This window comes from Esox lucius, chromosome 24, assembly GCF_011004845.1.
Source record: "Esox lucius isolate fEsoLuc1 chromosome 24, fEsoLuc1.pri, whole genome shotgun sequence".
Taxonomy (NCBI): domain Eukaryota; kingdom Metazoa; phylum Chordata; class Actinopteri; order Esociformes; family Esocidae; genus Esox; species Esox lucius.
Genome location: NC_047592.1, coordinates 23,628,535 through 23,652,000, shown reverse-complemented (window position 1 = coordinate 23,652,000; position 23,466 = coordinate 23,628,535). Strand labels below are relative to the sequence as shown.

At 39.3% G+C, this 23,466-nt stretch overlaps 2 non-coding genes across 2 annotated transcripts; one reads left to right on the top strand and one right to left on the bottom strand.

The window, feature by feature from the left end:
• The first annotated feature begins 15,584 nt into the window (after positions 1–15,584).
• On the top strand, positions 15,585–15,658 carry trnat-agu. The gene has a single exon. It is a non-coding gene; the product is annotated as a tRNA-Thr (tRNA).
• A 299-nt stretch (positions 15,659–15,957) lies between these two features.
• trnas-uga lies at positions 15,958–16,039 on the bottom strand. The gene has a single exon. It is a non-coding gene; the product is annotated as a tRNA-Ser (tRNA).
• Positions 16,040–23,466: the final 7,427 nt, after the last annotated feature.

Below are 23,466 nucleotides of genomic sequence, written 5' to 3'. Positions count from 1 at the left end.
GCGCACAGACACACAAACAGGAGGAAACACACCCAGACTGTTACATAACCTGTCTAGGTTAAGTCGGACACGACACACCTGGGTGGGAGCAACACTGGACCTTAAAAGTCTAGGACAGGAAATCCGATACAGTCTTGGCCCTAGGTTATGGCCACATCATACCTGTACTCACTCCTCTGCCAAACAGCCAGCTCGGCTAGACTAGCCCTGTTGAGATTCCAGAGATAAAACACCTCTGGTGTCAGCACATTTAGTTTTTTCCTGGGAAATGAAGAAATGTTTCCCCACATGCTTCTGAAATAAAAGTGGGAGTGAATAGTTCAGGGAATCTGTGTGCTTTATAGTTGCCTGAGTGAAAACTTGAAAAGTTTGGAAAATCCAGTATGTTAGATATTTCTTCATGCATATTTGTACTCTTTATTTTCCCTTTCTTTCTGTCTCTCTCTCATTCTCTTTTACTATCTCTCCATCTCTCTCACTGATTCAGGAGTGTTTTTGGGTACTGCGGGTCTGAGTCAATGTCCCCTGACTTTGTACGACCCAGCAGAACTGTTGAGTCACAGAGTGATTAGGTGTGAGTGTTTGTGTGTATGTGTGTATGTGTCACCCAAAACACATGTGTGTATGCGTGTCTTTCCATGTGTTGTGTTCGTAACACCCCTTTCCTGTCAGCACATCACACAGGGATCAGCCAGTCCTATGTCTGTATTTAGGAGGAAAACAACTGTCTGTCTGGACCATTACAATGACTTCTCCAAATACTGGGAAACAAAACATCGGACATCCAACTGGTGACCCCTTCCAGTCTTCCCATTATCCTTTGACATGACACCCCCATCATCTAATGGCAGCAGTGCCAATGACTCGCCATGTTTGAGACTGGATCTGCCAGTGAAATGATCTGCGGATAAACAATTACTCTCTCAGACAACACCGTAAGTCTGACTTCCTGTCTTTATGTTTGTCTGTGTTTATGTCTGTTTTTGTCTGTTTTAAATCCCTTGTCCATATCCAGTAGTGACAAAACAGAAACATTCTCACATCCCGTTGGCTCATTCTTCACACCTCGGTGTAAATTACGTTTCTCTGTAGAACTCTCTCACTTGCATGTTTCCACATTTCCTGGCAGGCATTCTGTCATGCAATGTTTATTTTAAAATACCCCCTTCATTGGTTATGGCAACTGAAAACCCTTTTGATCCTCTGGCTTTTTATTGGTTCTACAGTGGAAGCTTTAATTAGCTTACATTAAACAACTAATGAGAAAAAAGACTCCCTTGCTTTACCATCTGCTGAGACTTCCCACTTGCGACAATTTGGTCCCAAAAAATCTCTGTAACCATTTGAGGTTGATCTAGACAAAACAAACTCTGTAAACATTTGAGGTTGAACTGGACCAAACAAATAACGATCCCAGCTTCAGCCCAGACAACGCATCTTTTTTTTCACACTGCATGTTATTGTGCTGTGAAAACACCACACTATCCCACCCTACCAAACTGCAATTCAACTGTGACAGATAATTCCAGTCCTATTAGATCAGTCGGGGAAAATGATTGTACTAATGCTTTTACTTAAAGGAGACCTCCATTGTTCATTTACTCTGAAGTGCTGCATCTGTATTTTACATACTTTCTGAGGGCTCCCAGGGGAAGACCTTGTGATCCCTTGTGCATGTGTATGCGTGTGGGCATGATTCAGTTTAGTGTGGGTTTGGGTGTGTATCAGAACAGGCCTTGGGAGTTACCTAATATGCTGGTGAAACCGTTCACCTTTAACCTCAGAGTACACAGATTCTCTGGACCTGACTCAAACTCTCACTAAGGGCTTGACTGTACAGTATATCCCACTTCCCCCTCACTTCTATTTCTCTTTCTTTTTCTCTCTGTCTTTCTTCTCTCTCACCCTCTTTATCTCTCCCATTTTTTACACTTTCTACCTCTATTGCCTGGTCCTTTTTCTTTGTAAAGAATTTCAAAAATCCTTAGTACATTTGTTTTCTGAGTCAATAACAAACGCATGACTAAGTCTGCTTTATAACCGTATCTCCAACTCTTCTGCCTATTTCATAGTCCAAAGAGGATTCCATCTGTGCACAGTGGTGGTAGCATTGGGGGACAATATCTGGCAAAGCGAAGACACTTTCCTTTAGCAATATAAAGGCTAGTTTAGGGTTAAAACGAGGCTTGGGGTAAGGTTCAGGATTCAGAGTTAAAGATACAATACAATAGGTGTAGATTTTGGATTATGATCATGTTTTTAGGATAATGGTGAGGATGAGGGGTTTGTTTTAGGGTTAGGGGATAGGGAACATTGAAAGGATAGGGTTTGGAAAGGAATTACATTTTAAATTGAAACAATTGTGTGTGTGTGTGTGTGTGTGTACGCGTACGCGTACGCGTACGCGTGTCAATTTTGTAAACCTGAGTTCTGAGATATTTATATAAATATTATTATTTTGTTTAGCACTTGTGTAATGTAGTTTAGTGTACGACTGTCAGAAAGGGCCTTAAAGTGTCTTAGATTTTGTGTGTGCGTGTGCGTGCATGTGCGTGTGTGTTCACCAACCACTGGAATGAGGACATACTGTAGATGACCTAGAAGTTACCCTTACTTACGCACATACTCACTTACGCACATACACTTTTATGAACGGACTTATATTTTAGCCATTTTGTCAAGTCATATGTTCAAAGGAAAGTGAGTAGTTCTGGAATTGGTACACGATTACTCACTTTGTGCGTATGGGTGTTGTATTTGTGTGTGCTTGAAAGTTGCAACCAAATTTTCAGAATCTAATAATGTTTATCACTTTTTTCTGCAGTAGGTACTGATTAGGTGATTACTTGAACCAAATCTAATTTAACAAGGAAAAGTATAAAAACCCCTGCTGTGGTCATTATTATCCTCTTGCAATAGGACCAGCTGGAAAATTTGGTCCCAAAATATCTCTGTAACCATTTGAGGTTGATCTAGACAAAACAAACTCTGTAAACATTTGAGGTTGAACTGGACAAAACAAATAACGATCCCAGCTTCAGCCTAGACAACGCATCTTTTTTTTCACACTGCATGTTATTGTGCTGTGAAAACACCACACTATCCCACCCTACCAAACTGCAATTCAACTGTGACAGATAATTCCAGTCCTATTAGATCAGTCGGGGAAAATGATTGTACTAATGCTTTTACTTAAAGGAGACCTCCATTGTTCATTTAATCTGAAGTGCTGCATCTGTATTTTACATACTTTCTGAGGGCTCCCAGGGGAAGACCTTGTGATCCCTTGTGCATGTGTATGCGTGTGGGCATGATTCAGTTTAGTGTGGGTTTGGGTGTGTATCAGAACAGGCCTTGGGAGTAACCTAATATGCTGGTGAAACCGTTCACCTTTAACCTCAGAGTACACAGATTCTCTGGACCTGATTCAAACTCTCACTAAGGGCTTGACTGTACAGTATATCCCACTTCCCCCTCACTTCTATTTCTCTTTCTTTTTCTCTCTGTCTTTCTTCTCTCTCACCCTCTTTATCTCTCCCATTTTTTACACTTTCTACCTCTATTGCCTGGTTCTTTTTCTTTGTAAAGAATTTCAAAAATCCTTAGTACATTTGTTTTCTGAGTCAATAACAAACACATGACTAAGTCTGCTTTATAACCGTATCTCCAACTCTTCTGCCTATTTCATAGTCCAAAGAGGATTCCATCTGTGCACAGTGGTGGTAGCATTGGGGGACAATATCTGGCAAAGCGAAGACACTTTCCTTTAGCAATATAAAGGCTAGTTTAGGGTTAAAACTAGGCTTGGGGTAAGGTTCAGGATTCAGAGTTAAAGATACAATACAATAGGTGTAGATTTTGGATTATGATAATGTTTTTAGGATAATTGTGAGGATGAGGGGTTTGTTTTAGGGTTAGGGGATAGGGAACATTAAAATGATAGGGTTTGGAAAGGAATTACATTTTAAATTGAAACAATTGTGTGTGTGTGTACGCGTGTCAATTTTGTAAACCTGAGTTCTGAGGTATTTATATAAATATTATTATTTTGTTTAGCACTTGTGTAACATAGTTTAGTGTACGACTGTCAGAAAGTGCCTTAAAGTGTCTTAGCTTGTGTGCGTGCATGCATGTGCGTGCGTGCGTGTGCGTGCGTGTGTGTGTTCACCAACCACTGGAATGAGGACATACTGTAGATGACCTAGAAGTTACCCTTACTTACGCACATACTCACTTACGCACATACACTTTTATGAACAGACTTATATTTTAGCCGTTTTGTCAAGTCATATGTTCAAAGGAAAGTGAGTAGTTCTGGAATTGGTACACGATTACTCACTTTGTGCGTATGGGTGTTGTATTTGTGTGTGCTTGAAAGTTGCAACCAAATTTTCAGAATCTAATAATGTTAATCACTTTTTTCTGCAGTAGGTACTGATTAGGTGATTACTTGAACCAAATCTAATTGAACAAGGAAAAGTATAAAAACCACTGCTGTGGTCATTATTATCCTCTTGCAATAGGACCAGCTGGATGGCAAAAACAGTGCAAGTAGTATCTCAAAGGTAATTTGAATTTTAAAAAAACAACTATTTAGCATGTCAAAAGAGTTAAAAAGAAAAGCTTTGAGTGAGGAAAAGAAAGGTCCAATTCTGGCTTAACTGGCAGAGGGATACAGTGAGGTTGCTTCCATCCTGAAAATTTCAAAAACAGCGGTTCATAAGGTCAAGCAACAGACATTAGGGACAACAAAGCTACAGATTGGCACATGGTGAAAACGACGGTCCACTGACCAAGATAACCATCAACTCATTCGAATGTCACTCAACAACCGTAGGATGACATCAAGTGACCTACAAAAAGAATCGCAAACAACAGCTGGGGTGAAGTGCACGGCGAGGACGGTTCCAAACCAGCTCCCTTAAGGCAGGGCTGAAGTTGTACAAAGCTAGAAAAAAGCCCTTCATCAATGAGAAGCAAAGAAGAGCCAGGCTGAAGTTAGCAAAAGACCATAAGGATGGGACTGTAGAGGAATGGAGTAAGGTCATCTTCTCTGACGAGTCAAATTTTCAGCTTTGCCCAACACCTGGTCATCTAATGGTTAGACAGAGACCTGGAGAGGCTTACAAGCCACAGTGTCTCATACCCACTGTAAAATATGGTGGAGGATCTGTGATGATCTGGATATGCTTCAGCAAACCTAGAATCGGGCAGATTTGTCATTGTGAAGGGGGCGTGAATCAAGCCAAAAATAAGGTTATCCTGGAAGAACACCTGCTTCCTTCTGCTCTGACAGTGTTCCCCAACTGAGAATTGGTTTTTCCAGCAGGGCAATGCTCCATGCCACACAGCCAGGTCAATCAAGGTGTGGATGGAGGACCACCAGATCAAGATCCTGTCATGGCCAGCCCAATCTCCAGACCTGAACCCCATTGAAAACCTCTGGAATTTGATCAAGAGGAAGATGGATGGTCACAAGCCATCAAACAAAGCTACTTTAATTTTTGTGCCTAGAGTGGCATAAGGTCACCCAACAGCAATGTGACAGACTGATGGAGAGCATGCCAAGTCGCAGGAAAGCTGTGATAAAAAATCAGGGTAAATCCACAAAATATTGATTTCTGAATTCAAATTAACTTAAAACATTTGTATTTTTTTGTTGAAAAATATAAATTAATTTGTTTTCTCTGCTTTATTTGATGTCTTAAAACAATGGATATTTTTTTGGTTAGTTTGACCAGTTATTATTTTCTTCAAATAAATACTATCAATGACTATATTCTTATTTGGAATTTGAGAGAAGTGTTTATAGAATAAAACAAAACTGTTAATTTTACTTAAATACATACCAATGAATAGTAAAACCAGAGAAACTGAGAATTTTGCAGTCTAAATTTTTTCCATAAATGTGTGTGCCATTTGTAAAGAAAATGTAGTTTATTTCTTATGGGAACCATATTCAACTGTAGGTTAAAGCAGAATGGCCCAATCATAAAACAAAATGAACTGATCCCTGTTCAAAAGTCTGCATACCCTTAGTTCTTAATACTGTGTATTGCTCCATTTAGCATCAATGACAGCGTGCAGTTTTTTGTAGTTGTCAATAAGGCCCCAAATTCTTGCAGGTGGTATAGCTGCCAATTCGTCTTGGCAAAATGCCTCCAGGTCATGCAAAGTCTTTGGTCGTCCTGCATGTTTGAGATCTGAGTGGCTCAATGATATTAAGGTCTGGAGACTGTGATAGCCACTCCAGAACCTTAGGGTCATTGTCGTGCTGGAAAGTCCAAGAGTGTCCCGTGCACAGCTTTCGTGGGGAAGAATGCAAATTGTCTGCCATTACTTCCTGATAATATGCTGCATTCATCTTACCATCAATTTTCACAAGATTCCCCATGCCTTTAGAGCTCACACACTCCTAAAACATCAGTGAGCCACCACCATGCTTCACAGTGGGGATGGTATTCTTTTCACTATAGGCCTTGTTGACCCCTCTCCAAACATAGCGCTTATGGTCGCGACCATAAAGCTCTATTTTGGTCTCGTCACTCCAAATTACAGTGCGCCAGAAGCTGTGAGGCGTGTCAAGTTGTTGTCAGGCATATTATAACCAGGCTTTTTTGTGGCATTGGTGCAGTAAAGGCTTCTTCCTGGCAACTCGACCATGTAACTAATTTTTATTTAAGTATCGTCGTATTGTTCTCCTTGAAACAACCACACTGTCTTTTTCCAGAGCAGCCTGTATTTCTCCTGAGGTTACCTGTGGGTCTTTCTTTGTATCCTGAAGTTTTGGCTGAAATGTTTCTTGGTCTACCTGACTTTTTATATCCTTCTCCATCTTTATAAAGTTCCATTACCTTGTTACACTGGTCTTTTGACAGTTCTTTTCTGCTCCCCATGGCTCAGTGTCTAGCCTGCTCAGTGCATCCACATGACCGCTAACAAACCCATTGACTATTTATACAGAGACACTAATTGCAATTTAAAAAGACACAGGTGTGGGAAATTCACCTTTGATTGCCATCTTCACATGTGTGTGTCACCTTGTGTGTCTGTAACAAGGCCAAACATTCAAGGGTATGTAAACTTTTGATCAGGGCCATTTGGGTGATTTCTGTTATAATTATGATTTAAAAAGGAGCCAAACAACTATGTAATAATAAATGGCTTCATATGATCACTATCCTTAAATAAAAGTATAGTGATCAGTCATATTTTCAATGATCAGTCATATTTTCTAAATCAATGCCATAATTTCACAATTTCTGTTACTTATGAGCACTATTGTTTACACTTTGTCTCTCTTTCGGCCTCTCCCCTCTTTCTTGCTCCCTACAATTTCTCTCTCCACTCTTTCTGTATTTCTCCATCATATTATCATGAACAGTTCTGTATCATTTCAAATGAGGGTTATGTATGATGATATTTTGTGAGTTAAATTCAAAATGTAATTTTGAAATAAAATGAAATTATATGATTGTTTCCTCTGTAAACACACAAATAAAGACACTCGCTGACTCACACATGAACAAGCACACGCCTTTCATAATTTCTAAAGCAAAAGCACAAATGGGATAAGTATTTCCAGCTTGGAATTGTAACTTTAAAATGATGATGTCAACTTAGGAAACCAAGACTACTTGAATAGTATTTAACTGTTCACAGTCTGTCACAATTATTATTCATAAGGTTTTATGTACTGTAGATGATGAGATCCCAAACTCTTTGCAATTTTACATTGAGAAACATCATTCTCATGTTGTTGCACTGTTTGGCTGTGCAGTCTTTCACAGAGTGAACCCCTCCCCATCTTTACTCATCCTTTCTGGGATGCTCTTTTTATACCTAATCATGTTACTGACTTGTTGCCAATAATTGGTTGTGAGATATTCTGTCAGGTTTTTATTTTTAGCATTATACAACTTTTCCAGTCTTTTGTTGCCTCTCTCCCAGCATTTTAAAATTTGTAGCTGACCTCAAATTCAAAGTGGACATACATTTTTCAAGAAACAATAATATTTCTCAGTTTCAACATTTGATATGTTGTCTTTGTACTATTTTCTATTAAATATAGGGTTTAAATAATTTGCACATCATTATATTCTGTTTTCTTTACATTTTACACTGTCTCAACTTTCTTGGAGGAGGAGGGACCACAAAAAAAAATTTGCCTGTTTCAGTTCCATAACTAGCATGGTCTCATCATTTGGTTACCCCTAATTTGTAAAGCCATTTATGTTGTTGCTTATGATCAATGTTAGTAAAGCACAAGAATAAGGATAGTAATAAAAAAAGCTTCCTTGCCTCCATAATGAAATCTGTTCTTTACATTCAATACTTGACTGAGGGGCATTATGGGTGTTGCATGTTTGGGAGCTAGAGGAAGGAGTAGTAATTTAAGAATAGTAAACATGTAAATCCATATTACTTCACGCAACACAAATACATGTTATTTATTTTGTGACTTGATAATGGGATTCTGGAACAAATTAGGCTTGCCAAAACCAAGAACACTGCTGCCACAACTGTGATTTAGTTATACATTTTTGTTGACTTGTAATATTTGTATTTTAACTTTGACCTTATAGATTATTTTGTTAGTAAAATCACAAATCCATTTAACTCTAAATCCGAAACCCAACAAAACTGCTAATAGTCCAAGGGGGCCTAATATTAGACTGAATCCAGGCTAGTCACCCTACTGCTATAGAAGTGATTTTGTGTGTTAGTTTTTATTTAAGCAGATAAAGAGTTGTGGTGACCTATAGTGACTAAAGACATCCACAGATGCTTGTTATGTAGGCTGAAGCGTTATAAAATGGAGTCAAAGAAAAAAAATTGGGGGTTTTTGGTCAAGGTTATTCAGGTCTATTGACTCAGCGACCAAGGGATTAGTGTATTTCCCATGGACACATTTTATTTATAATTTTAATTCCAAAGGGATTTTATTGTTTATTCATGAGTCATGGTGCTAAATATAGACCAAAAGAAAAGCATGGGGTATCCCAAATATAATTGTACATGGAGTCTGTAATCATATGACAGTGACAAACACACGCATGAGCATGGACACAATCACCCACGCATGTCCTATCTTTGGGATTCTCCTAGGGTCAGAAAGACAAAACACACAGGAAATGATCTCACAACGGTTCTGGAATGAGAAGAGCATGGATACAACAGATAAGAACCACAAGTCCTGAAACCAGACCAAAAGCATCTTCATGTATGCAAGTAGAAAGACACACAGATCTGGAATTTCAACACTGTTCCTAGCAATATGTCTGGATTGATCCCAGTCAATTATACATAGTTTCACAGAATGCCTAAATCCCAGGACATCAAAACAGTATTGGTACTCCTTCCAAATATCCACTACTGTTAAGCATATTATTTTGTATTTTCTTCATTTTATGGTTATTTGTATAACTTTGTATATGTATGCAGTGACCTCTGGATTTTAGTAGTATTATCGAGTAATGTTTTTCCATATGTCTGAGCATATTATAGAATCCATTATTGTATATTTTATGAAGTGTTTTCTTTATCAAGGGTGCCAATAATGTTAGAGGTCTATTCCTGGTGATGCTATCATACACACATGTTTTTTGTGTTTAATTTTGTAGCATTTTTTATAAAAGAACACTCAATTATGCATTTCAACCTGCTGTCACTGGACCCCCCTGTCTCAGCCCCAAGGTCTTATGCTGCTATATTATTGTGCTGGGGGAGTAGGGTCAGTTCTCCTTCCCCACTAAGTTCTCCTTCTCCACTATAAATCCTTGTAGATCTAAGGAATGCATTTTCTAAATTGTCCCTGTCTCCTGTTCACCCGGCACAACCAGAAGAGGACTGGTCACCCCTCTGAGCCTGGGTCCTCTCTAGGTTTCTTCCTAAATTTCAGCCTTCTTAGGTAGTTTTTCCTAGCTACTGAAATTCAACCCTAATGTGGTATTCTCCTTGGGGTTTAAGGCTGGGTGTTTTGTAAAAGCACTTTGTGACAACTGCTGATGTAAAAAGGGATTTATAAATACATTTAATTGATTGATTGTCATTAAATCATGTGACAAATAATTTGTTATTTATATTTTTATATATATTTTTATATATATATATAAGTATTCATTCTATATGAAATGTGGGCTACCCAAAATGTTCACACATACATAATCTGTAAAAACCAATAAGACTTCTCTGCTGTTACAGTTGAAGATACTGTTTTTGGTTTTATCAAAACACAGTATGAGTCTAAAAGACTAATACACAGCAATAGTTAGAGTAACCAAAAGCATACCACAAAGATCATTGTTTTAAGTAATGTGCAATTGGAATTGTCATTTGTTGGAGATTTCATTGATTCCATACTCATTACAATCATTTTTGGAACAACATCATTGTAACGTTTTGGCCAAGCAGGACACCAGGCGCCGAGTTAAAAGACAACAGAAGTGTTTAATAATTAAACTGAGACAGGTAAGAACACAGGCAAGCAGAAACAGAGAATGGCAGGCAAGACACACACAATAACTCAACAAAGGACTGACAGAACTGGGCAAATTAAATAGGGAGCTAAGAAAGGTTAAAAACAAACCTGTGAAGAACAAAAAGGACAGGCTACATTCAAGAACAAAGGAAATGACAAAACGGAACAATACAGAACCACACGATCATAGATTGTACATGGATGTGACACATGGAAATAATGTGTTTTTTCTCCAAGGCCTCTAAATAGTGTAATAGACTACCTCTGTTGAAAAATGTGTGCATTTACAATAATCTAACTGTGACTGTAAAGCATGCACTGAATTAGTCTTTAGTTACACAAATGCACAAGGCTAGGTTTGTTCAATTCTGGGAAGTTTCGGTAAGAAACCCATGATTTGGCTTCCCAGGGGAACAGCCGTGTGGAATTGCCATTAGCGATGGCTGTACATAAAAGGGGAGAATGTGTTTTATTTTTTTTCTGTGGGATATACAAAAAATAAGTTACCAGGCGTAACTGCTGAGCCCGGCACAAGTTGGTGGGTTGGAATGGGTTCAAATACGTCCCACTGCTGTTTTACTCCCTCCCCAACACTGTTCCATTCTGTTGGGAAAATTCTTATGAGAAAAGGCATGGCTTTAAATCAAATATAAAATAACAAGGAGTGGACTGCCCCACTAAAATATAGAAACAATTCACAAAATCAGGGACTGTGTAAAATCCTCCAACCAGGATTTCAAGGAACCAAAAAATGAAAGTTTCTGGAATGTGACAACCCTAAAATTAACTTTATCCCTAATCTTTATTACAACACGGACAGAGATATCTGATGTTCTTCAAATGGAATGAGAATAGGAACAGTAATTTACCGTATTGTCAGGGTGATTATATGGGCTAGGTTCCTATTTTAGGTTTTGCTAGTATGCAACATGAACATAGTGGAAAATCCAGAATGACTAATGTTAATGCTTCAATAAAAGTGATTCTGCTTCTACAGACTGTGGTGGTCGTGTGGAAGGGGGATTTCTAGTAGCAAAATTTGATCTGGATTAGTAAGAGACCTCAAGGGAAAGTGTTTGGAAAGAATTGGAATGCGTGGAAATGTGTCGAAATATGCGGCCAGCTGGCATAGGGCATGATCTGTGGTTTTGCAAAACTATTTTAGGATGTGTGTGTTTGCATTTGTGCACGTTCACAATTCACTACACTGGTGAAGACCAAATGTCCCAACAAGGACAGTTAAACAAGGAAAACATTGGAAATGATCAACTCCCAGGTTACGCATTAGGGCTAGGTTAAGTTTAGGCATAAAGGTTAGATTATTAATCTTAAATGTATCTATTTATTTATTTGTTTATTTTTAGCTTTATTTTGACAGGAAAAACAGAGACCTGGATCTCCTTTGAGGCTGTGCCCTGTGAAGACGTTTGCATGTATTGTTAGGTACACAAACAAAATAAAAAATTAAAACATACAAAACAGACACATACATTAAAAAATAAAAAATCACAGGCAACATCTTGATCCTACATTTGATTTAGAAAATGAGCAAGGGACACCAGAGCTTTTAAGTTTATCTGGAGTTTGTTCCATAGATAAAGAGTGAAGGAACTGAAAGCAGTGGTATCCAACTCTGTGGAGATCGCCGGAGTCCTTAATGTAATCCACATCTCTGATCTGGTTTTGAAATGTATTAGTCTAGTGGAAAAGATGATTCATATGGAGGTAATTTTAAAAGAAGTGCTCGGTAAATAAACGAGAGCATATTTTGTCATGCCAACCCAGATGTTGATAGTGAATACAGTGTACAGTGTTTATTTCACCAGTGATAAACCTGAGTGCACAATGGTAAATAGCATCCAGGGGTTGTAGTTGGGTTGCCAAAGCATGCTTATAAGTTTGCATACCCTGGCAGAAAAATTGTGAAATGATGGCATTGATTTTGAAAATATGACTGATCGTGCAAAACAACTTTAATTTAAGGATAGTTATCACATACACTCACCTAAAGGATTATTAGGAGCACCATACTAATACTGTGTTTGACCCCCTTTCGCCTTCAGAACTGCCTTAATTCTACGTGGCATTGATTCAACAAGGTGATGAAAGCATTCTTTAGAAATGTTGGCCTATATTGATAGGATAGCATCTTGCAGTTGATGGAGATTTGTGGGATGCACATCCAGGGCACGAAGCTCCCGTTCCACCACATCCCAAAGATGCTCTATTGGGTTGGGATCTGGTGACTGTGGGGGCCATTTCAGTACAGTGAACTCATTGTCATGTTCAAGAAACCAATTTGAAATGATTCGAGCTTTGTGACATGGTGCATTATCCTGCTGGAAGTAGCCATCAGAGGATGGGTACATGATGGTCATAAAGGGATGGACATGGTCAGAAACAATGCTCAGGTAGGCCGTGGCATTTAAACGATGCCCAAGGGGCCTAAAGTGTGCCAAGAAAACTTCCCCCACACCATTACACCACCACAACCAGCCTGCACAGTGGTAACAAGGCATGATGGATCCATGTTCTCATTCTGTTTACGCCAAATTCTGACTCTACCTTCTGAATGTCTCAACAGAAATCGAGACTCATAAGACCAGGCAACATTCTTCCAGTCTTCAACTGTCCAATTTTGGTGAGCTCGTGCAAATTCTAGCCTCTTTTTCCTATTTGTAGTGGAGATGAGTGGTACCCGGTGGGGTCTTCTGCTGTTGTAGCCCATCCGCCTCAAGGTTGTGCGTGTTGTGGCTTCACAAATGCTTTGCTGCATACCTCGGTTGTAACGAGTGGTTATTTCAGTCAAAGTTGCTCTTCTATCAGCTTGAATCAGTCAGCCAATTCTCCTCTGACCTCTAGCATCAACAAGGCATTTTCGCCCACAGGACTGCCGCATACTGGATGTTTTTCCCTTTTCACACCATTCTTTGTAAACCCTAGAAATGGTTGTGCGTGAAAATCCCAGTAACTGAGCAGATTGTGAAATACTCAGACCGGCCCGTCTGGCACCAACAACTATGTCACGCTCAAAATTGCTTAAATCACCTTTCTTTCCCATTCTGACATTCAGTTTGGAGTTCAGGAGATTGTCTTGACCAGGACCACACCCCTAAATGCATTGACGCAACTGCCATGTGATTTGTTGATTAGATAATTGCATAAATGAGAAATTGAACAGGTGTTCCTAATAATCCTTTTGGTGAGTGTAGTTCTTTGGCTCCTTTTTAAATCATAATTCTAACAGAAATCACCCAAATGGCCCTGATCAAAAGTTTACATGCCCTTGAATGCTTGACCTTGTTACACACACACAGGTGAAAATGGCAATTAAAGGTGAATTTCCCAAACCTGTGTCTTTTTTAATTGCTATTATTGTCTATTTATACACAGACACTGAGTTTGTTAGTTCTCACGTGGATGCACTGAGCAGGCTAGATGCTGAGCCATGGCGAGCAGAAAATAACTGTCAAAAGACCTGCAAAGCAAGGTAATGGAACTTTATAAAAATGGAGAATATAAAATAAAACTATCCAAAAGCCTTGCAAATACCAGTCAGTACTGTTCAATCACTTATGAACCAGTGGAAGATTCAGGGATCTATTGATACCAAGCCATGGTCAGGAAGACCAAGAAAGATTTCAGCCTAAACTGCCAGACGAATTGTTCGGGATACAAAGAAAAAGCTTCTGGCACACTGTAATTTGGAGTGACGAGACCAAAACAGAGCTTTACGGTCACAATCATAAGCACTATGATGGTAGAGGGGTCAACAAGGCCTATAGTGAACAGAATACCATCCCCACTGTGAAGCATGGAGATGGCTCAATGATGTTTTGGGGGTGTGTGAGCTCTGAAGGCACAAGGAATCTTGTGAAAATTGATGGCAAGAAGAATGCAGCATGTTATCAGTAAATACTGGTAGACAATTTGAATTATTCTGCACAAAAGGTGCGCATGGGAAGCTCTTGGACTTTCCAGCACGACAGTGACCCTAAGCACAAGGCCAAGTTGACCCTCCAGTGGTTACAGCAGAAAATGTAAACTATTACAAAAGACTGCACACTATCATTGATGCTGAAGGGGGAAATACACAGTATTAAGAACTAAGGGTATGCAGACTTTTGAACACGGGTCAGTTCATTATTTTCTTTGTTGCCATGTTTTGTTTTATGATTGTGCCATTTTGTTATGACCTACAGTTGAATGTGAATCCCATAAGAAATAAAAGACATGTGTTTTGCCTGCTCACTCGTGGTTTCTTTACAAATGGTACATATTTCAACAATTCTCCTAGGGTATGCAAACTTTTGAGAACAACTGTAGACAATATCAGCATAATCGAAGAAGGACATAAAAGTAGCCTGAACAATTTTTTTTCTATTAACAGAGTACTGAACAGCCCAATTTCTATAAAGGAACCCTAGCTTTTTCCCCAGTTTAGTAACATGTTTTTTAAAAGAAAGCCTATCATCTAAGCATAGGTGTATTTGTATGCAGCGGCCTGTTTGATATTTCCGTATCATCCAAGCTAGTGAGTACAAATGTGTTTCTAACTAGAAAAAAAACATAACATTTGTTTTCTTTGCATTCTTTGCAAGTTTAAACTGTAAAAGAGATCTGTCGAATTTTTAAATCTGACTCCAGCATCCCTAACGCTTGATCAGCTGAATTTAGGGTTTAGGGATTATGGTTTGGTTCAGAGTTAAGGGGAAGGGAATTTCTGATATTCTTGTCCCTGCAAGGATAGAAAAACAAACGTATGCGTGTGTTGGTCTGTGTGAGACAGATAGAGTCAGATATAAATTACGGAGACAGGGATAGTTACAACTCACGAGTAGAATGAACGTTTTAAATTACTACACTGCCCCCATCTGGAAGAAATTTGATTTAATTTACAAGATAGTAATTAGGTCGAGGCAGTGGGGAACGAAGAATCGAGGCAGGTGCGACAGACCTGAAAGCTTCTTTAGAAAAAGCACTGATTACTTTAAAAAAAAATTTTTTTATCGTATTTAATTACTAATATGTATTGATTACATTGCAAAGAAAATGAATGTGTAATTTACGCTTTTATTGTCGTACACTATTCGCGCCACGCTGAGGCGCCGTGGCTTAGTTGGTTAAAGCGCCTGTCTAGTAAACAGGAGATCCTGGGTTCGAATCCCAGCGGTGCCTTTTGCAATTGGCTCCATATATGCTGCTATTCTATACCCTAAATAGAAACGTCTTTACTTTCTTGTAAAATTGCGCAACGTGAGTTATGTCATGGTATCCAGCGGGATTCCTCTTCGATTTTGGAGACAATGGTCTCATTATTCTCTATCACGTAGTTTTGGTGAAAATAGATCACATAAACTGAGATTACTGACTTCCACTCAAGGTTATTCAGTATATAACGAAGCGTACGTAGAATGTGGTGGATAGAAACAACATTCATGAAGTATTTTGTCTTCCGCAAAAAGCATCCAAGCACACGCTGCGAGCAGGGTTCGAACCTGCGCGGGAAGATCCCATTGGATTTCAAGTCCAACGCCTTAACCACTCGGCCATCGCAGCTGTGATATTACCCATGATGTACTGATATATCACATTATGTATATCAGTATATTTATAAATTGAAATGTATGATCCGTGTGATCTAGTTAATTTGTGTAATTGTCGTTATTATGATCGTTTGCTATCATTTTCGATAGCTGATTACAATAGCATTTAAAACGTGCCTAATAATAATGTATAAAGGAATACTTCGACAATGTATACTTAAACGTGTTTCCGATGTACAGTAGGCTACTAGTTGTAATTGCTTGTCAAAATTCCTTTCATCAAATTTATTTCAGGGTTTCCCAAAACTTTATTTGGGCCTTCTCAGTACATTTCAAATTGTTGTTTGAACCCTAAACTGGCATATGTGATTAAAATATCAACTTACTTTTATTCACTGAATAAAACGGTTTGTCATTTTTGAACAACTAAAACTAGAGTGAAACTTCCGGTAAGACCTCTTCATGTCTCTAGATGGCACTGCTGAGCTGAATTATGCATGCAAACCTTTTATATACAGTCTATGATGCAAACTAGTGTTCTTTGGTGATACAGTGGCGTTTGATATCCCCATAGTCAGAGGTCATATGTAAGATTTTTACTGTACTACTATGAGCATACAAACATAAATTACCGGAAGAATGTTCATGTTTTAAGTTAATCTTTCAAAAATGTTTTTCTTGTGCTTGTGATATTCCCCAGTTATATTTCCTCACTGGTAAGCCTATCAGTTTGCATTGACCTGTGGTCTCCTCGTAGTCACTTTAAACACTCTCAGTACTATCCCCCACCCTAAACCACCCAGAACTAGGTAATACTATTCAAGTCTCGTTCGGTATTGGAAGAAGAGACAAGTCAAGTTACTGTTAAAGTTCAGACTTGTAAACATTAGGAGCAGGATTCTACAGTGTCCCTTTAAATAAACCAAAGTTAAAGGTTTACCTTATTCATCAAAGTTTGACATATATCTGGTTCAGTGCTAGAGTTGGACTAAAGGTGCCAGTGCTTATTTTGGGTGCCTGTAACATGTATTTAGGTACATTACTAAAACAGTAACTAGAGGTCAAGCTGTACATTATTTCAGTAGTGCCTCTAGGTTCTGTTGCGGTTTCTTTTCACACATTACACACCAGTCGTGGGGGGGTATACAATGCTAGAAGAGAAATATGTATGTCTAACTTCAACAAATGTGCTCATCTCCTTATGCCTGTCATATTATGGTAATGAAAAGTAATGAAAGAAATCTTTATACAATGCATAAGAGTATTGACTGAAACTGCTCAAGGGAAAAGAGGTACAACATCTGGTTGCCATCACTGATGGGGCCCACTAAAAGTCTCATTTGTACGGTATGTGTGTGTGTGTGTGTGTGTGTGTGTGTGTGTGCAGAGTTAAGAACTCTAAACCTGCATGTGACTGTCATAAGACCCATGGTTAGACTGAGTGGACACTATACAGCACCATAAAAGGATAAAATATAGAATACACACATTTGATTGGAAGATGTACAGACTGTTTTGGGTTGGGAAGACCAATGGTAGGCTGTTAATCATTTTCTTGCCCGCCTCCTCTGAAGCTTACCACAAAAGACTGTGTTAACCATTTTCCCATTGAGAAAGCAGTAAAATGTACAGAAAGTAGCATCTTTGCAGTTTCATGATTTTGTCCACGGATCAGAAGTGGACAATATCTCACATGACACACTACCAGATAGAATTCTTACCTCCTGCATCACCATCAGGTTCGAGTCTGCAGCTGCCCATTGAAGAGGTTAACTGCAACCTTTAGGACCAGTAAACACAGCCACCAGACATTTTCCGTCCCCATACTGTGACCCTCTTCAACCCAGCATCGTACCCCACAAAGACCAACAAGACTAGCCATGTCAAGACCACTACTCACTGTAAACTTTAAATTCAATAATGTCAATACACTCCTTCTGGAAGTCATAATGCGCTCCTTTCTGCACCTGGGGGTGGTCAGCTAGTGGCAGAAGGCGCTCCTCAGCTCATCGTAGTGAGGGATGGGATGGGTTGTCTAAGATGGAGTTAATCTTTCCCCTCATCCTCGTCTCTAGCACTGCCTCCATACTGTCAAGTCATGCTCCAGTAACGACACTAGCCTTCCTGACCAGCTTCTCGAGCCTATGTTGAATCTATATTGAACTGTTGAGCTGTAAATGTGTACAAAAATGCAAGTCACTGTAAATGAATGCATAAAATCCACCCTCACTGCACTTGTGTAGTCAGAATGGGAATCAGGAAGAGTTTTATTGCCAAGTAAGTTTCACAACAAACTAGGAATTTGTTATGGTCTGTTTATTTTTATAGTTTAAATTTATTAATTAATAAATTACCAAAAATATACTAAAAGAAATACGTAAGGTGCAAGAATTGCCCAGTTGAGGGTTGTGTGTGTATGTGGGAGGGGTTATACATTTGTCCAGTTGAGGGTTGTGTGTGTATGTGGGAGGGGTTATACATTTGTCCAGTTGAGGGTTGTGTGTGTTTGTGGGAGGGGTTATAGATATGTCTATTTTATGGTTGTGTGTGTATGTGGGGAGGGGTCATAGATTTGTCTATTTGATGGTTGTGTGTGTATGTGTGTGTGTGTGTCTGTGTATGTGGGGAGGGATCATAGATTTGTCTATTTGATGGTTGTGTGTGTATGTGGGGAGCAGGCTATACTCAGTTTGCCTCCGGGTGCATGTTCATGTTCAAGCAAAAGGAGCCATCCAAACGATTGGGGAGCCATCCAGGGCAATGGGGGGGAAGGACAGCTGGGTTCCTCCTAAAGTCCACTGTCATCTCCACTGTCTTTAGGGTTTTGAGCTCCAAAATGTTCTGACTGCACCAGGATACCAGGATCTCTTGCCTGTAGGTGAACTCGTCTCCATCTGAAATAAGTCAGATGAGGGTGGTGACATCCGCAAACTTGATGAGTTTGACAGAGGGGTGACTGGAGGTGCAGCTGTTGGTATATAGTGAGAAGAATAGGGGGGACAGGACACAGCCTTGGAGGGGAGCCGGTGCTGATTGTCAGGGGGTCGGATCGGTGCTTCCCCAGCCTCACATGCTGCCTCCTGTTGGACAGGAAGGCTGTTTATTCACCTGCATGTGGACTCGGGCACTCCCATTTGAAATAGCTTATCCTGGAGCAAAGCGGGAATTATGGTGCTGAATGCAGAACTGAAGTCCACAAACAGGATTCTGGCATAGATTCCAGGGGAAACCAGATGCTGGAGGATGAAGTGAAGAGCAATGTTGACCACGTCGTCCACAGACCTGTTGGAACTGTAGGCAAACTGCAGTGGGTCTAGTAGAGGGTCAGTGAAGGTCTTGAGGTGGGACAGCACTCAAATGACTTCATAACCACAGAGGTCAGGGCAACGGATCTGTAAGCAAGCAAGCAAGTTTATTTATATAGCACAATTCATACATCGAAGCAATTCAATGTGCTTTACAAAGAAAAAGAAAAAATATTACAATACAATAACATAAAAACAAATACTCAAATGAAAACATCAGAAAAATAGAATAAGAAAATATAAAATGAATAAAATCGGGATACAAACATAGGAAGCTATAAGGCTAAACAGTGTGGTTAAGTTTAAGTGCTCAGTCATAGGCATGTGAAAAGAGAAGTGTTTTTAACCTGGATTTAAAAATGTATACGTTTGGGGCACGTCTAAGATCTTTTGGTAGTTTATTCCAGTTGTGTGCAGCATAACTGCTAAACGCAGCTTCTCCATGTTTAGTTTGGACTCTGGGCTCTACTAGCTGTCCTGTGTTCATGGATCTAAGAGCCCGGCTCGGTTTATATTCTTCAAAAATATTAGAAATGTATTCGGGTCCTAAACCATTCAGAGATTTATAAACTAAAAGCTCCACTTTCATGCAGTACCATTAAACCAAGGAAATGTCTGAGTATATGTACATTTCATTTGCGAATCAATGCAATTGTGATTCTAATTCCGCCTTCTGGAATTGCGCTGTTATCTTGTATGGCATCTGAACTAAGGAACAGTATTGGCTAGAGCCCAAAATAAGCACACTTTTTATAGACCTGTTTATGAATCCAAACCTGATTAGAACTATGAAGAAATCCTAACAGACCCATTTCTAAACAGTCCATAAAGTGACTCACATTCAATTCTTTTTTTTATTTGTTGCTACCCTTGTCCTTTCTCTTCAACATCAATCTCATCAATGTCCCTTCCTTTATCGGTAATTGCACATTAATGGTATAGAATAGTATTTCTATTTCATCACTGCCATACAGTGTTCATTCCATATCAGTTACATTGACATACTGTGTGCCATTTAGCAGACTCTGATACCCAAAGCAACATATAGTCTTAATATATATAAAAAAAATAAAAAATAAAAAAAAATATATATATATATATATATATATAAAAAACACAGCTTTATAGTATATACCATTGAATTAGGAAAGGTATCGATTCACTACAGTCAATGTAAAGCAATGGAGTTCCCAATCATCTACGTCCACTATATCTACTTATATCATATATCAAGGTGGCAAGATTGAGGTCAACTCGATGAAACAACTGTGATTAATTCAGTCTGGAGGAAAACTATAGAATTATTACATTTGAATTCTACTGGAAGAATAAAATGAATTAAAGGGGGCATATGTACAATTTGTACTGTACTACTAGCATACGTTCAAGCATAATTGACCAGAAGATATCTACAGTTATTGTTTTAAGCAAATGTTAAAAATATTTTTGTCCTACAAAATGGTTTGTAGTACCTGATATATTCACCAGTGAAATGTTCCTGACAGTCCATCTATAAGTTGGTACTGACGTGTACCTCATTTGGTAGAGGACATCAAGTCGTGCTATTGTTCAAATTCAGTAACGGCAGAATTCCACCCACTGCCTCTTTAACTGTGTGGTTAAATGCTTCTGAAATCATCAACACACAAACACAGCCGATTATGACAAAGGGCTTGGCAAAATCAAACACACATTCTGATGTCCAAACAATTTCCAACATCATTCAATATATCAGTCAATCAATTCAGGAAGTTACATTTCCATTTTTGTAATTCAGCAGACGCTCTTATCCAGAGGGACTTAAAATAAGTGCATTCTTCTTAAGTTCCATCCATCCATCCATCTTCTCCCGCTTTATCCGGGGCCGGGTCGCGGGGGCAGCAGTCTAAGCAGGGATGCCCAGACTTCCCTCTCCCCAGACACTTCCTCTAGCTCTTCCGGGGGGACACCGAGGCGTTCCCAGGCCAGCCGGGAGACATAGTCCCTCCAGCGTGTCCTAGGTCTTCCCCGGGGTCTCTTCCCGGTGGGACGGGACCGGAACACCTTCCCAGGAAGGCGTTCCGGAGGCATCCGAAAAAGATGCCCAAGCCACCTCAGCTGACCCCTCTCGATGTGGAGGAGCAGCGGCTCTACTCTGAGCTCCTCCCGGGTGACCGAGCTTCTCACCCTATCTCTAAGGGATCGCCCGGCCACCCTGCGGAGAAAGCTCATTTCGGCCGCCTGTATCCGGGATCTTGTCCTTTCGGTCATGACCCAAAGCTCATGACCATAGGTGAGAGTAGGAACGTAGATTGACTGGTAAATCGAGAGCTTCGCCTTGCGGCTCAGCTCTTTCTTCACCACGACAGACCGATACATCGACTGCATTACTGCAGAAGCTGCACCGATCCGTCTGTCAATCTCCCGTTCCATCCTTCCCTCACTCGTGAACAAGACCCCTAGATACTTAAACTCCTCCACTTGAGGCAGGCACTCTCCACCAACCTGAAGTGGGCAAGCCACCCTTTTCCGACTGAGGACCATGGCCTCAGCTTCTTAAGTTGTCTTGGAAAAACAACATCTGACAATCATAATAAATACCCTTTCCTTCACCGAAGCCATTAGATGGCAAAGTCAGTGCCAGAGAAATCAAAGTGAAGTGCATTTTCTTTTCGGGTGGTGGGGGTGGGGGGGTACACAAGTTGATTAAGATACGTGCACTGTGTGTGTCTGGGCATTCATGATATTCAGACTGCATTTTCACCTAAAAATGGTTAATGATGGTGTGCTCTTTGCCATGACATTGTTATGTCCAAACTGAACCACACCCAGTCCCTCTCCAATCTAGGATATCTTGATGTACAAAGATCACTGTTCCAAACTGAGAATGACCTTTGACACAAATCTTTTCCTTTGTGTTGCTAAGATACCATTCTTATAGTACATAATTCAGACCTGGGCTTAAATGCTATTTGAAATATGAAATATGCAATCTGCGATTGAGCTTCCTTGGCTTTATTCAATTCAAATAGACTTGATATCCTGGGAGGGAACTTAGTGTGCGGTGAGAAATACAAAAGTCAGCCAAAATATATAAAAACAACTAACTATCCCATCCAGCTTTCCCCAAGGCCGGAGCTAATAACAGTAAGTGAATTTAAAAGATTTCATATAGTTTTTGAACCCAGGTATGATTGAGATGCTGGTCAATGATGTAAACATGAGGATATACAAGGCGTTTATAACTGGCTATAAAGATTGACATAAAACCATTTCAGTTTGATATTGCTATGGTAACACACATGCCAGCTATAGTGGCTGACATACAGTATTCAGCCATTCTGATGAAAAACCATCAATGGCTAAGCACTTAGCCATTAAAGATTAAACAATATTTGAAGAGGCAATTGAGCATTAAGTAAATACTATCTAAATTTTGAAACTCAGCAGATATTCAAGATGTACCCTTTTATTAATTATTACTGAATGTACGTCCTTGACCAAAGTTAGAAATGTGGCCAATAATTATACAAAACCATCAACAACAACAAAAAAGAGCAAAAGAAAATAGAATGTGTTACTTTATTTTGTTTAAATCCCTTATCTACCTTGCATGAGTGCATGCCATAGCACATGCTTGCTTTAGACAGTTTTAGTTATAGGTGTATATGTATGTACAAGAGATAGACAGGGTGTGGATGCCCATTAGATTATGTATTAATAGTTTGTCAGGATACTCCTACGCTACCTTTTTGAATAGCTTAGATACAAGTTAAGATATGAATGTTTTTACACAAAGTATATCATTGTAAAAATGCATAACTTACCGTGTATGGGTTGTCACTTGTGTCTTGTAGTCTTAATGTCACAAGCATTTAAAATAAATGCCGTGATACCTAGTTAGCAGTGGGTACATCTTGCTGAAATTTTCTAAAATGGCTAATTAAAGGAAACTTACATATTTCAGTGTTTGGAGAAAGAAACTGTTTAAAAAAACAATAAATTAGCTGAATTTATATGGACCTAGAGTCAAAATGATAGCTGACGTTTCCTTTAGAGCATAAATAAAATGTATGAAGGCCTAAAAGATCAGGCTTTTCTAGATGAATAGTGTGGTAGATTAAACTTTTTTTAAAAGGGGGTGATGATGGACATG